Here is a 14,378-nt window from a genome sequence, read left to right on the forward strand (position 1 = left end):
AAATTAACTCTACTAACAACATGAATGATCTTGCAAGCAGATTCTTTTCCAGAAACTCCAGATAAGAGCCTACTTCTGCCCACATCTTAGCTTTTTCATCATCGTGAAAACCTAAGCAGAGGACCCTGGCAACACCATTCAGACTTCTGACCTACAGTTCTGAGATGATGAACGAGTAATGTTTTCAGCTGTTATGAGAGTAGAATTTTTTTCCCATTTTATTCACTGTTATATTCTTAATACCTAGAAATGCCTGACACATAAGAAACATTTCAGAAATAATTCCAATTAACATATTAAGCTAAATGCTTTGAAGAGGTTGAGACTATTTTAATCCTGTAGATTCACTATAGGTATTTAACTGTAAATCCAGTTGAGTAAAATATTAAGGATTAAAAGTTTAAAGAGTCCATCTAAAAATCTTACATATGCTCTGATAAAATTTTATTAAAATTATAAAAGTCATCAATGATATAATTACAAGTGTTTAATTTTTTTAAAAAAGATGAATTGATTACCAGACACTGAATATTTAACTTAATGCGTGCTTTAGTGCACTTTATGTGACACAAATTAATTTGCAATAGAGGCAGGAAACCTATCTCTGAGGTAATTAGTCATGGTCAGATCTTAATTATCTTTTTAAATGGGAAAACAACAGGCTTATAAAGATATCTACTAGAGTATTCTTGAGTGGTGCTGCCTCTTACTTGTTAATAACTCTTTTAACTAAAATAAAATATTCTATAATATAGATTTTAAAACAACAACTTTGAAATAATGATACCCATTTTTGAATACCTCCAACCCTTTAGGCATCATATATTCCTTCCAATCACAGTGTAAAGTGCTTTTATTTCTATTTTATATATGAAGAAAGTGAGCTTCAAAGATATTAGGTAACAAACTCAAGGTAAAAAAAATTAAATGGGTAAACCTAAGATTCCAACACAGGTGGACGCATAACTAAAATTCCATGTTCGTTCTATTCTGCCACATTGTTAATCAGTGGTGTTTTGGTCATTAAATGCATCCATAATTATTATGAATATATATATATAATATATATATATTTATATATATATATTATATATATATATATAAATTTACGACAACTGAATATTTGCACAGTATTTGTAACTAAGATGAACAAGATATGATTATGATTTTCCTAGATGACCATCGTATCTTGGAAACTTTGTTAGAAAGACTGAGTTGTTTAAACTTTAGTCATGAGGGCAATAGTCTCATTTGGAAAACAAGCACAAAAGGATGTTGACTCTGATCTATAAACAAACTAAATAATCTTAAAGTGAGCAATTATTAATTGACTGACATTTCTTTTTCTTACTTTCTTTTCTTTTTTTTTAATACACATATATTGAAGGTCCAATGCTGGGCATTGTAGTCTAGTCTAAATTCAACATGAGATTCTTCTTCGGTACTTTGGGAACTTTGAGAGAGAGATTTCAGGTGATATATTGACAGAGCTGAGGCTGAAAGATGAGTAGGTGTTAGCCTTAAGAAGGGAAGTTTAGAGGGAAAAAGAGAAGAAGAGTGTGGGAATATTCCAGATGAGAGAAAGCAAGTGAAAAGGACTGAAAATGAAGGAAAACTTGCTATTTGTTGAGGCACTGTTGGATAATAGAATTTATTGTGTAGGAAAGGAGCACGTAAAGACAGATTAGAAAAGAATGAGATTTGCAATGTCTTCTAGGTGACGTTAACAAAGTTAATTTATATGGTGATAGCGAAAGTAATGCAATGAGTAGGGTTTTTATTTGTTCACTCAGTCACTCAACAATATTCATCAATGGCTTGCTATGTGTATGGTGTGCCAGGTGCTGGCTCATGGATTAGGAGCTATGGACTGCAGTGAATCTGTCACTGTCAGGGTTCTTTCCCTCATGGAGCTTATTATCTGGATTGATGGTTTTGAAAGGTCATTCTGCTGCAATATAAATAATAAATTGTAGCAAAGAAAGAGCAGATAGAGGGAGCTGGAGTAGGAAGCAAACAGGGGATGGTTGCCTGAGCTAAGGGCTCAGGATCTAGCAACAACAGAGCTGTTGGTGACAAAGATGGGGATATATTGATGAAGGGGGCACTTATAGCCCAACTTCTTTTTGTATAGTTAGGATGAGATAGAGGGCAGGTACTGTATAGCCTCATCACTGTATTTACAGTCCTCATCTACTTATTTAACCTTGAGTCTAAATCATCATCTTTACCAGATCATTGATTACAAGCATTCTTGATATTAGAATGTGCCCAACATCTGCTTAATCTACCAATTGAGATGGAATTTAATGACTTTGGGTCCTTTTCTCTGATTTTTTAAAATTTAAAAATAAGTGCTATTCTCTGGATAATGAATACATAGACTTTTAGGACATTTTATTTTCAGCATTATAGGGATATAATCACATTCAAATAAATAGTTCATAGTATGGTGATGAACAGTTAGTAAATTTCTCACAAAAATATCTACTAATCTACTCAAAAATTTATAAGATGGTCCCTTTCCAAATTGATAACCTACTTTAGTAACTATTTGTGCATTTATTTATTTATTTATTTTGGACTGTGCAATTGGTTTCTCTATAGATATTTTTGCTCTATCATATATCACATATAAATGTTGCCTCTCTCTCACAGTATTTAAGACAAAAGTGTTGAAATAGTTATTTGATTTTTTCCTACTCTTGAAAGAAAAAGTAAGTAAATTTACTCCTCTGTTTTTCTTAGTTTTTATAGTTATATTAAGTTTATAAATTGCATATTTTAAAATCAAGTTTTTGGTTTTTAAAAACAAATATATGCAACAATTTAATAATTTTCTAAATACTAAAGGTAGAATACAATTATAAATTGCAAAATAATTTATTCTTTCAGCACATTCATGAAACAAGAACATATACATACTCCCTGTTTTCAACTCCTTATTCTCTTAGAAAAAATGATTTGGACATTTGAAAATTTTCAACTTTATATTTAGATCTGACAGAAATAAATTTCAGAATTAATTCTATTCTTAAGCTCCCTGACAATTTTTAACATGTCTATACTCAATTTTTATTAATTATTATGGCTTATTTATACATTTGATGGAGGTCACAGAGTTGGTTTTGAATATATTTGTATATTTAACCTTTCTTCTGCTAAAGTTTATTTGTTTCTGTTTGGCTATTTTTCTGTCTTATGTGTTATACATTCAAACTTCAGTAGCATTATATTATAAATTGTGTAGAATAAATTTGACAGTTGTAGAGAAAAAAATGTAGAATTATTTCTTCAAATTGTCATAGTACTTTAATAGTCTCAAACTGTGTAAAACTTACAGTGTATGACATAAATGTTTATTATTTCTTAGACATCCTACATCTCAGTTGATAAACATTTTCTTTATAAAAAACTCCAACTTAATTTTCTTATTACTTTTTTCTATCTTCCTTTTCTTCTTAGTTGCATAAATGAAAAATTTAGAATAAAAATTCTCAATCAAAACCTCAATTTTGTGCATTTTATCTTATATAAGATAGTTCAATGTTTATAAGTGCTCAAAGACTGCAACAATTAATGTAAGCTAATAGGTTACATTAATTGTTACAAACATTTCGAAGGGAATGCAGTTAACATTAATGTACTGGCTACGTGGAGAGCCAGAGGACAGAAAGAGCAATTAGAAAGTTTGTTTTATAAACTATATAAATATCTAACCAATGCACTGTATACTTGAAACTAATTTAAAAAAAAAACAGCAAAAAAAAGAAAAAGAAAAAAAAACATTTAGAACTATTCCTATTTAAGCAAGCTCGCAACAGAGCTGGGCTTCTCTATTTTAAGTTTTACATTGTTAAACACTTTGAGGACAAAGTTTGCAAAATAATCTGAAGTTTGATTTACATTGAGAAATTGATAGAGACATTATAGATACAAAAGAGTGGGGAGCAAATAAGGCTTTTCTTCTGAATAGCAGATTCTAAAACAGTACATTAAATCTGTTTCTCTGGTATTCATTCTATGATAAAAATTTTCCTTATAGAAGGTTTCTGTATAATTTAACCATGCTTTTCTTAAATTTGCAAAATGTCTTATGAAGAAAACAATATTTCTATTACTTTGAATACTTTTAAATCTTAATTATAGGTATTAAAAGTGTATTATTTTTCCACTCAAAATGGTTTCTGCTTTTAATATTCAAGCATGATAAGTGAGTGGCTATTCTCCAAAGAAATTAACGACTGTGAATTTAAAATTCAATTAATTTTCTTGCTTATAAATTTTTAACAGTATCTTTTTAGCTTTATGGAGGTGGACTATAAAACTGACTGACAAACAAGTTAAGAAGTTAATTTCACTCTTATGTATAAAAACTGATATAGAAAAATCAGGTTTCATTAAACTAAAAGATTACTCTTCTCTCTGTTGCAGACTCTTGAACATAGAGGGCGCTGTTACATTAACGAAGATCATCATTCCAAGCAGTGTGGTTTAGAGCTCCATCATTTATTTATTTATTTATTTATTTATCTAGCTATTTATTTATCTATTTATTCATTTACATTAATATGATTGGGTTTTACTTTTTATTTATTTACTTTGGGAGGGTATTCTTGTTTTTTGGGGGGAATTTTTATTTTTCAATTAGAGTGGACATTCATTACTATTTTATATATAGCTCTTTTTAATGGCAAGGCCATCCACTTCAATGTGTTTATGACTGCTATGTATTAATCATTTTGTCTCTCAGTAAATATCTTTTTTATAAGGCTTTAATAAAGTCCTTTGCATAGGCTTCCATCTGAGATAAACGAAGATGTGAATATGAAGACATAGAAATATTTATGGAAAACATTAGCTTATATGTTAAATACTCTTTGAAGTTTCCTGACAGCAACACTCTTTATTAACATATACATATTATAAGGTATCATGACAAAAATCAGTCAACAAGAGTCACTAGATATTAAATATTAAAAATTATGAAAAGACTAACACTTTGACATCCTGGAAATGCACAGACTTCGTTATTTATGGACATTTATGGTAGGGTGTGCAGACCACTCTATTGAGTCCGAGTGATGCACAATAATTCAGGCAATACATAAAGTAGTCACAACTAATTGTTATGTTGATTATTCCAAGAAAAATGAGGTTGTTTAAAATATTGTGATTTTGAGTTGTGTTATCTTTAAATTTTTATCTAGCTCGTTTGAAAATACAGAAGGTACCTAATTTAATAATATGTAATATACCTGTGGATATTTTCTAAAGTGAGAACAATCAGAAGAGAAATATCACATTCTCAATTCAAAATACTCTTCACTTCTCTCTTCCAAGCTCTTAATAATGTTTTACCCTTTTCTATTGCTGACTTCATGTATTACTTCCTGCACTGCTGCTTTCCTGTGCAAAAATAGTCAGACCATGGGCCAACTGCTAGAGCCTTAGCATACAGAATATATTATTGGAATGATTAGGAGATATAGTTATTGATTATCATCTAGCTTTATATGCCAGATGAGTTGAAAGATAGGATATTATATTTTGTTTTATGCCAATACAGTGATATCTTCCAGTTAAATTGTGTAAGTTGGACAAACAAACTGAAAAAGGCTAATGTCCAAATGGCTACTCCTAAATATTTATGTTTTATGATCTCTTTTTGGAGTAAAAAAAAAAGTAGTATTTTTCTCTGAGGGAATGTGTCACAAATAGCAAAGACTTTGAGACCACCCTCTTAAACTAAAGAGATCTCTTGACTTTGTGAAAGAAATAATAGTATTATAATCAGAGAATCTCAACTATAGAAATATAATTATAAACATTATTCCACTGATTCATCACTTTCTCAGATCGAAATAGCGCTTTTGTTTCTAAGTGTACTCTTTTCACTCCATTTCCAATATAGAATCCCTGTTTCAATAACTAAAGCACTTTTCAGTGCTTGAAATTTTAAATAATTGAACAAATTTTAATGTTGAGTGAAAATAAAGAAAACTTCAAGTCAGTAAATCTTCAGAAATGCATTCATAGAGGCACCACACACTGTGATCTATGCAAAGATAAGATACAGAGGCTTGGGAGGATTGACTTTGGAGCCAGATTACACACATTCAAATCTTGGCTCAACCACTCACTAACTGCAATGTTTGGCAAGTTACTTAACTCCCTCTCTCTTAGTTTTCTTATAAATAAGACAGGCATTAATAACAAAATGCAGACATTGGGGTTGTCTTAAGAATTAAGTGAATAGAACATCTGGTTCATTATAAACATATAAAAGGTGTGTTTTTTAATTATTATTTACTATATCTGTTATTATCTCTATGGGATTTGCCAATTATTTTGTGAATAAGATTATTTTGATCACTTATGTTAGCTGATTAATATATAGCTCATTGAAATATTTCTGTATAATGTTAATCAAACTCATTAAAATAAATAAGTAGAAGAACATAACCAAGAGTCAATTTTTAAAGACTGTTAAAATGAGAATCATGAGTTATCCATATTCTGTTGATGACTTGATAAGATAAACTGGCTTTCTTTAACTATTCTGCAACATATTTTCATATTGATATTGACATGACCATTGTAAATATTTACTGATCATACTTCATGTCTAATAATGAAAGCGATGTTGAGAAGAAAGTGATAAAGGACGTAAAAATGTTTATGATATAGTCATTGTTCCTTAAGGGATAGATGAATATTCAGAATACAATTTATTTTTCAGAAGTCAGGCATAGGTTAACTCAATTAACATTATTAATGTCGTATTTTGATATTTATTCTCACTTACTAATGAGTTTTCTGATGTCTTACCAAAACTGGGAACGCCTTCATAAAATGTAGTGAGGAGCCTACTTAGAAAACACTACTAATGTATAAGCGTTTTTGTGTTTTTTTGAAGTGTTATGCTCTCATTGAAACTTTATAAATGCCTTGATATTCATGCTTTAGTAATGGCGTGCTGTTGAAAATAGGGATTGATATGAGTAAAATTTGCATTATTTATTTTGGTTCTTCATTATATTTTACACTCTTAACTCTCTTTTCTACTTCTCCCTTCCTCTACCTCCTAAACACACACACACACACACACACACACACACACACATACACACACACACACATGCTCATCTGATGAATATTCTGAAGAGTATCTAAATAATCTATTCATTGAGAGATAAGCCATCTAAGAGTATAAAGTCAGAAAAATTTAGCACTCTCCATTTATCTATCCTTCTGTAGAATCCTCCCCTTGAATCTGGTTGACCCAGCAACTTGTTCTTGAGCAATAAGATGTGATAGAGGTGAGGGGGAAAAAAATAAAAATTTTTTTACTGCTCTACTTGAGTTTTCTGAGATATTTACTGTTGAGTTGCTCTGAGATATTTACTGTTGAGTTGCTCATTTTGAAACTCAGCTCTCATACAGTGATAAGTCCAGGACACATGAAGAGCCATGTGTAGATGCTTTGATCAAAAACCTCAGTTGAACTTCCAGATGAGAGCCAGTTTCAATTGCGTTGTGAGTGCACCATCTTAGATATTTGGCCCAGTCAAACTTTAAGACTATTGTAGTCCCAGCTGGCATGTGACTGCAAGAGAGGTAACAAACAAGAGCTGGTCAACTGAGCCTAGGAAGCCCACAAAAACCGTGAGAGATCATAATACATTGTTGTCTGGACACTATAATTTGAGATTATGCACAATAGATATCATCGAAATGAGAATTTAACAAATTTAGGCAAAGTTTGCAGATCTCGGGCAGGAGAAAGAGTGTGAGACAGGGATAGGGAAAAGGAGGAAAAGGAGGAAGAGGAGAAGGAGGAGAGGAAGGGAGAAGACAAAGATAAATAATTACTACGAATTTACAAATTCTACCTGATCTCTATTTTATTCAACCCATAAAACTTAAACATAATAATAACTTTTTAAAACACTAACATTTCTTGAATGACAAAGACTGTACTAGGTGACCTCCCTTAGAGGTCTTCTTTTCCTTGACTGTTCATAAATTATCACAATTCTTTGAAGTATGTAACTATATTTTAAAAGATATACATCAGGCTCAGAGAGGATAAACAATTTGCCTAAGATCACAAGGTTAATTGTTGCCAGGGGCAAGTTCTGGACTCCAGTCTTTATGAATCCAAAGACAAAGCTTAACTTTACTAGACTGCCAAATTCGTCTTTTTCACCCTTGTATTTGGTAATATGAAACTAGTTTGATAAAATTTTCTTTACTTCAAATTGTTTATCCTCATATATCAGCTCGAAATTGATTGTTTAGAATCACCCATGTGATTTTGAGAAGACAACAGCAATACCTGGTGATGTCCATGACCAATTATATGTCTAGTTTCATGAACAAGGCTTGCTGAAGTTCTCTACACCAAATTATTTACTTTGAAATAATTTACTAATTAGTGCTTCTCAATATATGCCTTCAGAGCCATTCTGGAGACATGCAAACACTCACTTATCCATAGGCCATGTCCATCAACTGAAGGATTTAGACATAAGCGTTACAATAAATTGTCGAGTAAAGGTATAGAGGCCAACATTGCTTGTACTTACTATTCATTTATAAAAATAAGTAGCATAGTGGGAAAATTATTTGGCATTTTTAGCTGGCATGATTATGGGGTCACACAGTGAAATACACACTGAAAAAAATTAGCCTATTCGTAATGAATCTTCTAGGAGTTTTATGGTTTCAGTCTTACATTTATTTAAGTCTTATATTTTGAGTTACTTTTCAGATCTTACATTTTGAGTTAATTTTCATGAGTAGTGTAAGACAGGATTCCAGTTTTACTTTTTTTCACCCATTAGATTCTCAGTTCTTAATCATCTTATAACTGAATGTTTGTACCCTTTACCAAACTCTTTCTATTTCCCCCACCCCTGGAAACCACTTTTCTATTTTTTGTTTATAAGTTCAACTTTTTTTTTTTTTTAGCTTCCATGCATAAGTGATACCATACATGATTCAATAGATGGAATACAAAAAATTATCAGGTCAGAATCAGAAATATCATTGAAGAAGACATTCTAAGAGGAAAACAGATGTTCTCTCATAACTATTGTTATTTTTAAAATTTTTATGAAGAATAAAAATGGAAATGCAACACCAGATCATAGGAGTTTCAAAGAGACTAAAAGATAAAAAATGAAGAGGTAAAAATATTTTTAAAATATCAGAGATTTATACATTGTAATAAAGAAAGAAAAAAAACAAAGAAAATGATGAGACCTTAATCTATTGAAAAGTCTCGATAATTGCCAAAGAGGAGAGATAGAAAAAACTTTAGTTCTACATAGACAGTGAAATTTAAATAGCAAAGACAAAGAGAAAAAAATTATAAGGAAAAGAGAGCACAGATAAAAAAACAAGACAAAGAAAATAGATAATAGGTTTAAAAAACATGAATGAGAGAATATAATGGAATTATATTTCCCGAATGTCAAGAAAAATAATCTAGAATTCTATTTCAGCAAACTGTTATTTAAATAGAAGGCATGCAAATAAATTCTTGTCTATGTAAGGTTTTAGATGTATTGCTACTTAAAAGCCACACTGAATACAGTTGTGTATAAAGTATGTAAATAATAGTAGACACAGTCAGAAGATAGTCTGAAAAAAAATGAACAAATAGATGCCTTAGCAACATTCATTATTCTCTTAAAATATGTATATCTGTATCTATTTAGTTCTATCTTTCTTCTTATCTATCATCTATCATCTAACATACCCAGTCTTGGAAATATATATACTAGTATGATGAAGTTGGAAGGAGATCAAGAGTTTTTAAAAAGTGGAAAATACTTTTATTCTTAGACTGAAAATAAGGATGTCAAATTTTTTTAAGTATGGAAAGAAGAAAAATAATATAAAAACCAAAAAAAAATCCCATATGATAAATTGTGTTATTAAAGTAGACCTAAATGTATTGATATTAACAAGTAATTGAAATAGACTAAACTCAACAGTTGAAAGACAATGTATTAATAAAGGCTTACAGTATACCAGTATCCTTGTTTTTCTGTCTATACTAATTCCTGTGTGATGATGTCATTTAGCTTCCTGGCTTTAAATATTATTTAAATAATGATGACTCTAGATTCATATTGCCAACCTGGACTTCCTCCTAGAACTCTAGTCTCATATACCCTATTACCTGTTCGACAACAACAATAAATCACAGGATTCATTATTAGAAGAGTTAGTGGGATTATAATCTGGTTGGTCAGTGAAGGTTTCCATGAGAAAGGAACATTTATAGTGAATTTTGAAAACTGAATACAAGGTTCAGTTCGAATTGGGCTGGGAGCAGGGGACTTTCAATGGGGAAAGAAACAGATTCGGCAAAGGCTTTGAAGCAGAAAGAAGCCTAATTTGAGGAATTGAAAGAAGGATGTTGTGATCACATACGAGTACACTACAGGAAAGTGTTGCAAATAAGGCCCAATAGATGGGCAGGGCCAGGATCCTCCATAGCCCTTTAAACCTTCTTAAAGATTTCGATTTTTCTCCTAATAACAACAAGAGGTGATTGAAGAATATTAAGCAGGATCACTAAATGATCATATTTGGATTTGGAAAAGATTCTTAGGAAAATAAATAAAATGTTACTCATCTCAAGCATTTATCAAGACACATGGTACACAGAAGAGCTCAAATTCAAATTGTCCTTTGAATGTACATAAGATTATCCAGAACTGCATCTGTTTTAATAATCAAGTTTTAAACAATTTTATTATTACTTTCTAATACTAAAAGTAGCTTTTTCATCAGCTCTGTAACACCCTCATGTGAATATCCTCTTCTTTTTATATTATTTTAGATATATTGTGAGTTAGCAGTGAATTGTATTTTTCAAGTCATGATTTATCCATTTAATATAAACTTGAAATGGTAGAGTGCGTCTAACAGGAGTTGTGAATATCTACTCAATATTTAAAAGTCCTTGGGTCATCTTATATCCCTAGGTAAAACTTCAAAACCCACTTTTGACTCAGTTTTAATTTAGCACAGTAAGCTGCTAATAAAATTTAAAAATTAAAAAATATATTTTTCACACATGATTGGCAAAGCAAATCTGCTGAGGGTTTTTTTTTTTTATAAATCTAGCTTGCTGTTGTCTGCTATTTAATTAACCAGTGCACGAATTAAATGTCCTCAGTTTAATATTCATACTGTAAACTATTCACAGCATAATTAAAAGTCCTGAATTCTCCTAGGAATGATATTACCAGTTAGCAACCAACCCATGAAATAAAGAAGCCTGACTATTACTCTGCTAAATTGTGTGTGTTAATAAAGCTGCACAAGTATTCTTTGCTTAATCTGACTAAGCAGAGAAAACCCCAGCTGGCATCTAAGCTACCTGCTTTTAAAACCTCTCCAAGCATCTGAGCTCCAGGAGAGCTTCATTAAAGTTAATATAAGAATCGTATTGTATTTTATTGAATTTCATTGGATTTTCTTCGTGAAAGAATTTACTCTCAGATAACACAAATTCACTGCACTGTCACCAAGTATAATGTCATGTTTCAAGGTTGATATTTATCTTGAATCAGAAAAAAAATGTAATATATGGTTTTAAAAGAAAAACAAAAAGGTTGCAGCTTGACCAATGTCATTTAGAAAAATTACTCAGCTATATGCATAAGATGTTTAAAATTAAAGGCTATTTTCTTTCTGAATACTCATTATTCAACGAATCAATGAATCAAATTTTTAACTAAAATAACTACCAAAAGACCATTGACCTTGTTATTTCAGCCTTATACAAAGAATCTGAATACTGCATGATGAATTCCTCCACAAACTGCTGCAGCAGTCACAGTGAAGAGAGGATAAACAGAGAATTAATAGTGTATTGCTATGGTGTTTGTATAATTATTCTAGATATCCAGGCTTTCCCCTGAAAGACAAATATTTTCAGAAAACTAGCCTACTACTTGTTACTTTGATATTTTTGATGCAATGCATTAAAAAATGTTTTATAGTTTGGATCAAATCTAAGTTTTATGAATGATGCTCTTTCATCTGAAATACCCCAATACATGATCATTTTGTTGATAAATAGAAAAAAATAGGAAAATTTGTCTTCATTGCTTTATTTCCTGAAGAAGTACACATTCCCTTAATTGTCAAATCAAAATTGATCTCACACTTGAAAAATTATCACTTGAATAGCACACATTTCTTTAGAGTGTTAGGGTAAATGTTCTGTGCAGAATGCTAGTGACTGTGAATGAAGGAGAGGATGAGAGGTGTGCTATATTTCATAGATATTTTCTTGGCAGGTGCCAATGAGGAGCCAGAGCTATTGATTTTGATGCTGACTTGCATGTTGCATATTTAAAGAAATTCAATATGGGAATTGATTTAGGTTAAACAACTGAGTATGCACACTAGACCATCTCCATTAATTGTCAGACTCATGGAACTTGAAGGCTAAAAGGAGCATATGGAGAATACTCAGGTTTAAAAGCTATGTTTTAAAATGGCTGTAAATATTTTAGGGGATATGTTTTGCAACCTTCTTTGAAACTCACCTTGGTGGTCAAAAATTTTTGGAGAAATGTTCTCTCATAACTATTGTTATTTTTAAAATATTTTGCCTTGACCTGATGGAAATGAATAACTGTATTTTGAAGTTAGTATCCCTCCTCACAGTGAGATACAGATGTCTTTTCTTCTCTAGGCTAAATTAGGAGTGGAACTTGAGGTCCAATTTTTGTACAGAGACTGTTTTATTAAACATACTTTTTTGTTGTTGCTAATGTCTAGTTTGTGATTTAAAAGGGTATAATACTTAAAGGAATTGAGTTATAATGCAATGAGTTTAGCACCTACCATTAATCCTGGTCTGCTTTATAAATGTAAATTAGCATTTTTTGCAGACTTTTGAATGTGTGTTCTCTGGATTAAATGGTCTCAGTTTCCTGGCTCCACTTTTTATTTGTAAAAAAATAGTATAGTATTAAACTCGTGAGACTACCCTTTCTCACTTAACAAAATGCAAATAAATTTCATCCATAATTTTACAAGATTTAGTATTTAATTCATCTTTATTGCTAAGAAGTATGCCATTGTATGGGTGTACTATATATTGTTATTCATTCATCTGCTGAGCAACATCTAGAATGACTTCAGATTTTGATGATATAAAAAAGACTACTATTAAATGTTGTGTACAGATTGTGTGTGTGTGTGTGTGTGCACGTGTGTGTGTACATAAGTTTCCAATCCATCTGAGTAAATACCTAAAGGGAGATTGCTAAGTCTTCCTTTAATTGCGTTTAGTACCAAATAGATTTCCAAAACAGTTATACCTTTTGCATTACCATCAGATATGCAAGAGAGTGCCATTCGTTCCACATTCCCATCAGCTCTTAGTATTGTCAGTATTTTTTTTATTTTAGCCATTTTAATAGACATGTAGTAGTATCTTGTGTTTTTAATTTGCATTTCCATAATGATGAATGAGATTGAACATCTTTACATATGCACAGTTACTATCTATATTTCTTCTTCAGTGAAGTGTCTTAAAGATATTTTTTCTTACTTTTTTTAAATTGTTTTTTTTTTCTTATGGGAGTTTTAAGAGTTTTTAATATATTCTGGGGATGGAGGGGAAGTACTTTATTATATATGTGACATGAACTTATTTTCTCCCAAACTTTGGCTTGTCTTTTCATTTCTTAACAATATCTCTTGAAGAGTAAATAATTTCAGTGATGAAAAGTGCCATTTATCAATTTTTTAAATGAATCATGCTTTTAGAATGGTGTCTAAAACTCCTTGGCTGCACCCAAGCTTCCATAACTTTTTTCTCAGCACTATTTACTGAAAAGACTATTCTTTCTCCATTAAATTATGTCAGTTTCTTTGTCAAAAAGTAGGTGTTTATATTTGCGGATCTATTTCTGAGCTCTCTATTCTGTTCTATTGATCAATATATCTATTCTTTTATAAATATCATGTTTTTTGCTTACTACTGCTTTTTAAAATAAAACTGTATGTATTTAAGGTGTATAACAGTATGTTTTGATATACATATAGTTAAATTATTACCACAGTCAAGCTAATTAACCTATCCATCTCTTCTAATAGTTATCTTTTGTGTGAGAATATGTGTGGTTGTGGTAAGAGCAGTTGAAATATATTCTCTTAGCAAATTGCCAGTATTCAATACATTATTATTAACTACAGTCATTATGATGTATATTATATCTCTATGTGTATTCATTCTACATAACTGTAACTTTGAACCCTTTGACCAACATTTCCCCATTTTCACCAATTCTGCATCCCCAGTGAATATTTTATACTCTTTGACTCTATGTAAT

The sequence above is a fragment of the Pteropus medius genome, unplaced genomic scaffold, assembly GCF_902729225.1.
Source record: "Pteropus medius unplaced genomic scaffold, Ma_sr-lr_union100, whole genome shotgun sequence".
Classification (NCBI taxonomy): Eukaryota; Metazoa; Chordata; class Mammalia; order Chiroptera; family Pteropodidae; genus Pteropus; species Pteropus medius.